The sequence below is a fragment of the Schistocerca piceifrons genome, chromosome 5, assembly GCF_021461385.2.
Source record: "Schistocerca piceifrons isolate TAMUIC-IGC-003096 chromosome 5, iqSchPice1.1, whole genome shotgun sequence".
NCBI lineage: Eukaryota > Metazoa > Arthropoda > Insecta > Orthoptera > Acrididae > Schistocerca > Schistocerca piceifrons.
The window spans coordinates 436,870,116-436,876,252 of record NC_060142.1 but is presented as its reverse complement, the minus strand read 5'-3'; the positions used below and the strand labels follow the sequence as shown (position 1 = coordinate 436,876,252).

The window sequence follows — 6,137 nt, the reverse complement described above, 5'->3', positions numbered from 1 at the left end:
CAAGAAAAGGTAGTACGGTATACACAACAGCTCAGTGATAAAAATTACATACCCATAAAAGTAGACAGAGGTAGTTATATCACATAATGCATACAGCACTATGTCACACTAGTACTGTACAATATACTGTAAAGTAGTAACTCTCATAAAATTCTGCTCATATGGACCGATACAATGCAAAGTCAACCGATAATAACGAATACCTCTAATAACCAAAACATTTTAAATAGAAACATACTATAAAAAAGGTCAAGATGTGCTACCATGGCCGGCCGGGGTGGCCGAGCGGTTCTAGGCGCTACAGTCTGGAACCGCGCGACTGCTACGGTCGCAGGTTCGAATCCTGCCTTGGGCATGGATGTGTGTGACATCCTTAGGTTAGTTAGGTTTAAGTAGTTCTAAGCTCTAGGGGACTGATGACCTCAGATGTTGAGTCCAATAGTGCTCAGAGCCATTTATGCTACCATAATGTACATGCAACTTAGAGTACAAATGGTGCGAACAAGGCAGACACATTCCTCATTTTTTATGGTATGCTTTTATTTAAAATTTTATGAGAGTTACTATTTTACTGCATATTGTATAGTGTTTCTCTGACACAGTACTGAACTCATTATGTAATGTAACTAGCACTGTCTGGTTTTATGGGGATGTAATTTTTGTCATTGAGCTGTTGTGAAAGCCCTACTACATTTTTTGCATGATTGAAAGCCTGTAACATCGACACGTTGTCTTTTCATAGATCTGACGATGGCAATAAATATTGCTGAAAAAAGTAATCCAGTAACTGTGTTAATGTAACGATCTTGGCAAGTAAATTTGTTTTCAAAGGAAGACTACAGTGCGAAATTATAGGTTGCCTCCTGCACTGAATGATCGTGTCAGATAACCATAACAACATTTTCAAAAAATGGTTCAAATGGCTCTGAGCACTATGGGACTCAACTGCTGTGGTCATCAGTCCCCTAGAACTTAAAACTACTTAAACCTAACTAACCTAAGGACATCACACACATCCATGCCCGAGGCAGGATTCGAACCTGCGACCGTAGCAGTCGCACGGTTCCGGACTGCGCGCCTAGAACCGCGAGACCACCGCGGCCGGCATAACAACATTTTTTTCTGCTCCCCTGAGAGCTAGAGGAAGGATGTCTGTACCCCTCCCCCCCCCCCCCCTTTCCATGTTCCTGTGGATGGGCGCCTTTGACTCTGAACGAATATCTATGAACACTCACCCTCATTACTTCGCTTTCACTAGGAGTGCAATTTGGGATGAAAATAGAAGGCTGGTTCTAGCTACAGATTAGCTGAACTATTAATTACGAATAACAGGTTAAAATTCACCAGTTATAACCAGGTAATTCATTCTAGAAACCTATTAATTGTTTAATAAGTTCAACTATACTGAAAAGAGCGAAATATGATGGGCAATCAATAAGTAATGGAAGACTTTTTTTCGAAATTGAGCTGATTTCATTCGAGACTCCAGGTACATCGTACTATTCCCACTCTTTTGGATACAAAATACTATTGTTCAGTATAATCTCCGTTCAATGCGACAGCCTTACGCCATCTTATTGGGAGTTAACATATGCCGGCACGGTATCAGGCTACTTGTCGACGCCGGGGCCAACGTCTTGCTGCATCAGTAAGCTCCTCACCATCCACGTATTGCTTCCCGCGGAGTGCATCCTTCATTGGGGCGGCAGATGAAAATCAGAAGGTGTGAATTCAAACATTGCAGGAGTCACAGCTGTGTGCAGCTGGCTTGCGTGTAATAGGACAGGTTTGTGCAATCTTGTTGCGATCATGACAGACGCCTCGGCCAATGAGTCAACGCACTTTTGTTCACTGCCAGGTCTCCGTAGACATTCTGCAAGCGCCTCTGAGTATCTGCGACGCTCTGGTTTCCCGCCAAAAGAAACTCAGTTACAGCTCTTTGCTCGGAACTCGCCTACATTACAGACGCCATTTTGAAGGGTATGTAAAGCGCCACTTTCTATCGGAACTTCATGAAACTATAGTGGCTTAAACAGGAATACTCCACGATGTCCCACAACGAATCCCGAATTTCTTCAATTGAAACTGGCCGAGAAAAAATGTGTTGCATCATTTATTGAACGCCAACGGCCTTGCCGCAGTGGTAACACCGGTTCCCGTCAGATCACCGAAGTTAAGCGCTGTCTGTCTGGGCTAGCACTTGGATGGGTGACCATCTGGTCTGCCGAGCGCTGTTGGCAAGCGAGGTGCACTCAGCCCTTGCGAGGCAAACTGAGAGGCTACTTGACTCAGAAGTAGGGGCTCCAGTCTTGTAAACTGACATACAGTCGGGAGAGCGGTGTGCTGATCCGCATCCAGTGACGCCTGTGGGCGGAAGATGACACGGCGGTCGGTCGGCACCGTTTTGCCTTCATGACCTGTTCAGGCGGAGATTAGAATTTGCTTATTGAACTCCCCTCGCAGTTTGCATAACTGTAGCAACGTTTTCTAAGTATTTTTTGTGGCTGAGTAAATCATTTTGAATTTGGATTTATGTAAGATTTGCCGAAGACGCGCCTTTGAACAAAAAAAAGCAGTAATCACAGCTTGAACAGAGGAATGGTGGCACTGCTTGCGCAGTGGAATGGCATAACCCCGGTGAGCTGTTGCCAAAGGAACGAATATCAGATCATTCAAAAAGAAGCGAGGCGGAAGTTCTAAAATGAAAACCGCTGAACGTATCGTAAAGCCATTGCCTACGGCAAGAAGTCTGGTCCCTGTAAGAGCGATGAGGTCTCGAATTCATCGCTAGAGGGACATGGGTGCACACCGTCGTGACGAAAAAAACGGAGCACCTGCACGCATCAACAGTACAGTGCACTCAGTCGTACTGAAAACAGAGGAATGGAGGGTTTAATAGAAGGGCAAACATAAATTCATCGAAGACTGGTACAAATGTGCGGCGAGCGCTGATCGTCCCTTGCAATTCCGACGCTCAGTCCGATTTCTGGGTAATGGCTGCCACTGCAACTCGCCGGTCCTCAATAATGAGCGCACCCACCTACTGGACAATGGTATCGATAATGTGATGTGGCGTTCCAGATCGTGCATCGTCGGCTAACGACATCCGTCCTTCCTTGAATTGCTTGTGCCACGCCTTGATCCTTGCAACGAACAGGCAATGCTCTTCATACACTTGTGCCATTCTTTGATGAATTTCCGTCCCCCGCACACCTTTCGCTGTCGGGGAATGCACTGCACGTCGTAGCTCCTTCATGTCTGCGTCTGCCATCCGAGAACAAGTAATGGACATTCTGCGTCATCCCGCATCAATGGACGAAGACTGCCAAAGAATGGCGACGCATTGTGTTCAGCGATGAACAGCGGTTCTGCACTACTCCGGATGATCATCGTCGGCTAGTATGGTAGGGACCTGGGGAAAAGTCCCATTTTTCCAGTGTTTTGGAGAGGCAGTCCTGGCACAATGGTGTAAGGAACCATCGTGTATGGCATCACGGCTGTTGAAAAATGGTACACTGGCAGCATAACGATATATCACGGACAACCTGCGTCTTCATGTGATACCCCTCACGCGACAGTATTGTGGTACCATTTTTCAGTAGGACTGTACTTATCTACACATGGCACATATCTCTATGAGCTGTCAGCGTGATGCTGAGGTTCTCCCGTGGCTAGCAAAATCCCCAGATCCTTCCGCAACGGAACGTGTGTGGGACCAGCTCGGACATCAACTCCATCCCAGTGCCATATCCAGGATATCAACTATTATTTACAATGATTGTGAGCCGGTTTGCCTCAGGAGAAGATGCTATGGCTTTGTGAGACCTTTCATAACCGCATCAGAGCATACATCTACGCCAGAGGTTGTGCGACGCCACACTGGTAAGTAGGTTCATACTGGCAAGTTCTTCATTTCGTAATCTTTGAAATAATCTCACATACCTCCCCAAACGTGAAGTGCTTAACTTGTTTTATCAGGCAGGGTACATAATGACGATATGGTAGTCATGTGCCATCTTTTGAGTTCCGATCGATGTACACGTGCTTTGACGTAGAGCGATAATACTTGTTTCTAATCTGATGTCATGTTTAGCGCTAACCAGAAAAGAGCGGGTCCCTAATTTTGCTAAAAGTTGTGTTGTTTTTGAGGACAGTCATCTTCGGAATGACGTTAGAATAATCTTATTTAACAAATATGTCAACTGTCAGAATAATGACATAGCAGGATATATCAGTGTAATTTAACTGAATATCTTTCAGCAATCGGTGTGGTTTGAGGAACAGTCCACGCCAGCGTAGCTGCTTAGGTGACTTCACTCCTATTGAGTACACCGAGAGAGAGAAGCGGGCCTTGTGCATCTACATGTGTTGTTGCCGCAGTTGATGACTGTGCATGAGGATTGTTTCCTAACGCCTTGAGTGCATCGCTATCGCTGTTTCGAATGGGATAAACTGACGCAGCAGTGTTCGTCTTTGACACTCTATTGTATGATGTTCTACTAAATCAGTTAACTCCATTATCTGCGCATTTTGCACTTTTATTGAAGCTCTTACGCCAACTTCCAGTTTTCTTTCGTCTGCGAGCTAGACGTGTCACAAAAGTTGGCTTCAAAGTTTTACGTTCTAACGTTTTAATTACGGAGTAAACGTGCTGTTCCTATTGCGGTATCGATAGCTACGATGCCACGGCGTAGGTGCAAGTTCTTAGGTTGGCACTACGACACCGACACCGACGACAGCGCCCTCTAACCGGCGCTGTGGAGATCTACGAGATCCGCTCCAGATTCAGCCCATTTGATTCCGAGTAGATGACCAAGCAACTTTGTTTGTACTTCATAGGGGGCCGTTACTGACTTTGTTACTTCAATGATAGGTTTTCTCACTACTAATTGCCCTTACCGTTGACACCTGTACGGCTTCGCAACTACGTGCTCATCTGTACGCAAAGTTAAGTAAAAGAGTTATTACTTATACGCAGTACCGCAGAACTTCCTTTTCCTACTCCTACTCGCTTCCTACGTTCGGCCTACCCTTCACTTTACAGCAGACCCACGCGCCGCCTTCCAGGGGGCATGCGAAACCTATCTTTTTCTTGTTATATAAGAGGATATCAAAAAATTTCCATCTAAGGTCGTTGCTGCAGCGTTTATCCAACCCAGCGTGACTACAGTGCAGTTACACATGCATCAACATGTAGGCAAGGGGACAGTGTGGTCTTCGACGGAAACTTTCTGATCGTCCCTTAAATTTCACTTATTATATAAAAATGTTTGTGCGTCGTGATATAGTGCGTACTTTCGAACGTTTACAAGCGTATAATTAAACTTAATTCTTATTATGTAGTCAGCTGTAAGCTAAATTCACGATTTATACAAATTTTGGCAGAAGTGTGCTCATTGTGACAATTGTTCCACCTACTTTCAGATAATATCCTCATTTTTAAAGGCAGGTTGTTGAGAATTTGGGGAAGCTTAAAAGCGTTGTGCGTAACGTATTTCGTAGGACATCGGCGGTCGTGTGTTACATTCGTGTAGTCTACAAATTTTGGTAGCATTAATTGTTCAAGAAATTATTTTCTCTGAATTGTAGAGCAGATAGTTTTGTGATTAGTGCAGTATTTTCATCTGTCTCCGCTAACTGACTAGTTTGTTCCGAAGAACTGTTTGAAAGTTCACGACCACAACATAGCTCTACACATATTTCGACAGCTCATATCATACGTGTGGTCTGACAAATCAGAAGAACTGCTGAGATTGAGAGTGCAATGAATGTGAAACATCCAACCGACTTGGGATACCGATTATTCAATACACTTTTTAAATTTTCATAAAATGCTAAAACTTTATAAGATACCTCGAAGAAAATGGTCTACTGATCCATAAAGAGTTGCCACACAGAAAACATATTTTGTGTGAAAGACAAATAGCTCTGTGTTTGCACGAAGTAGTTAGTGTTACTTACGTCATAAGGGAGTTAGGATGATAATCCTTAAAGCAAATGAAATATTTCAGTGTGGTGAACCCTATCTATAAGTTTCAAGGAATAAATTTCTCCACCGAATGCGTAAATATTTTGTTGGCAACCACTCACACACGCAGAAGAAGTAAGAGCCCATACGGAAAGATTTAGATGTTTAT

The 6,137-nt window shown here is 44.2% G+C and overlaps 1 pseudogene; it reads left to right on the top strand.

Moving 5' to 3' along the window:
* Positions 1 to 2,122: 2,122 nt before the first annotated feature.
* On the top strand, positions 2,123 to 2,240 carry LOC124799504 (annotated as a pseudogene).
* Positions 2,241 to 6,137: the final 3,897 nt, after the last annotated feature.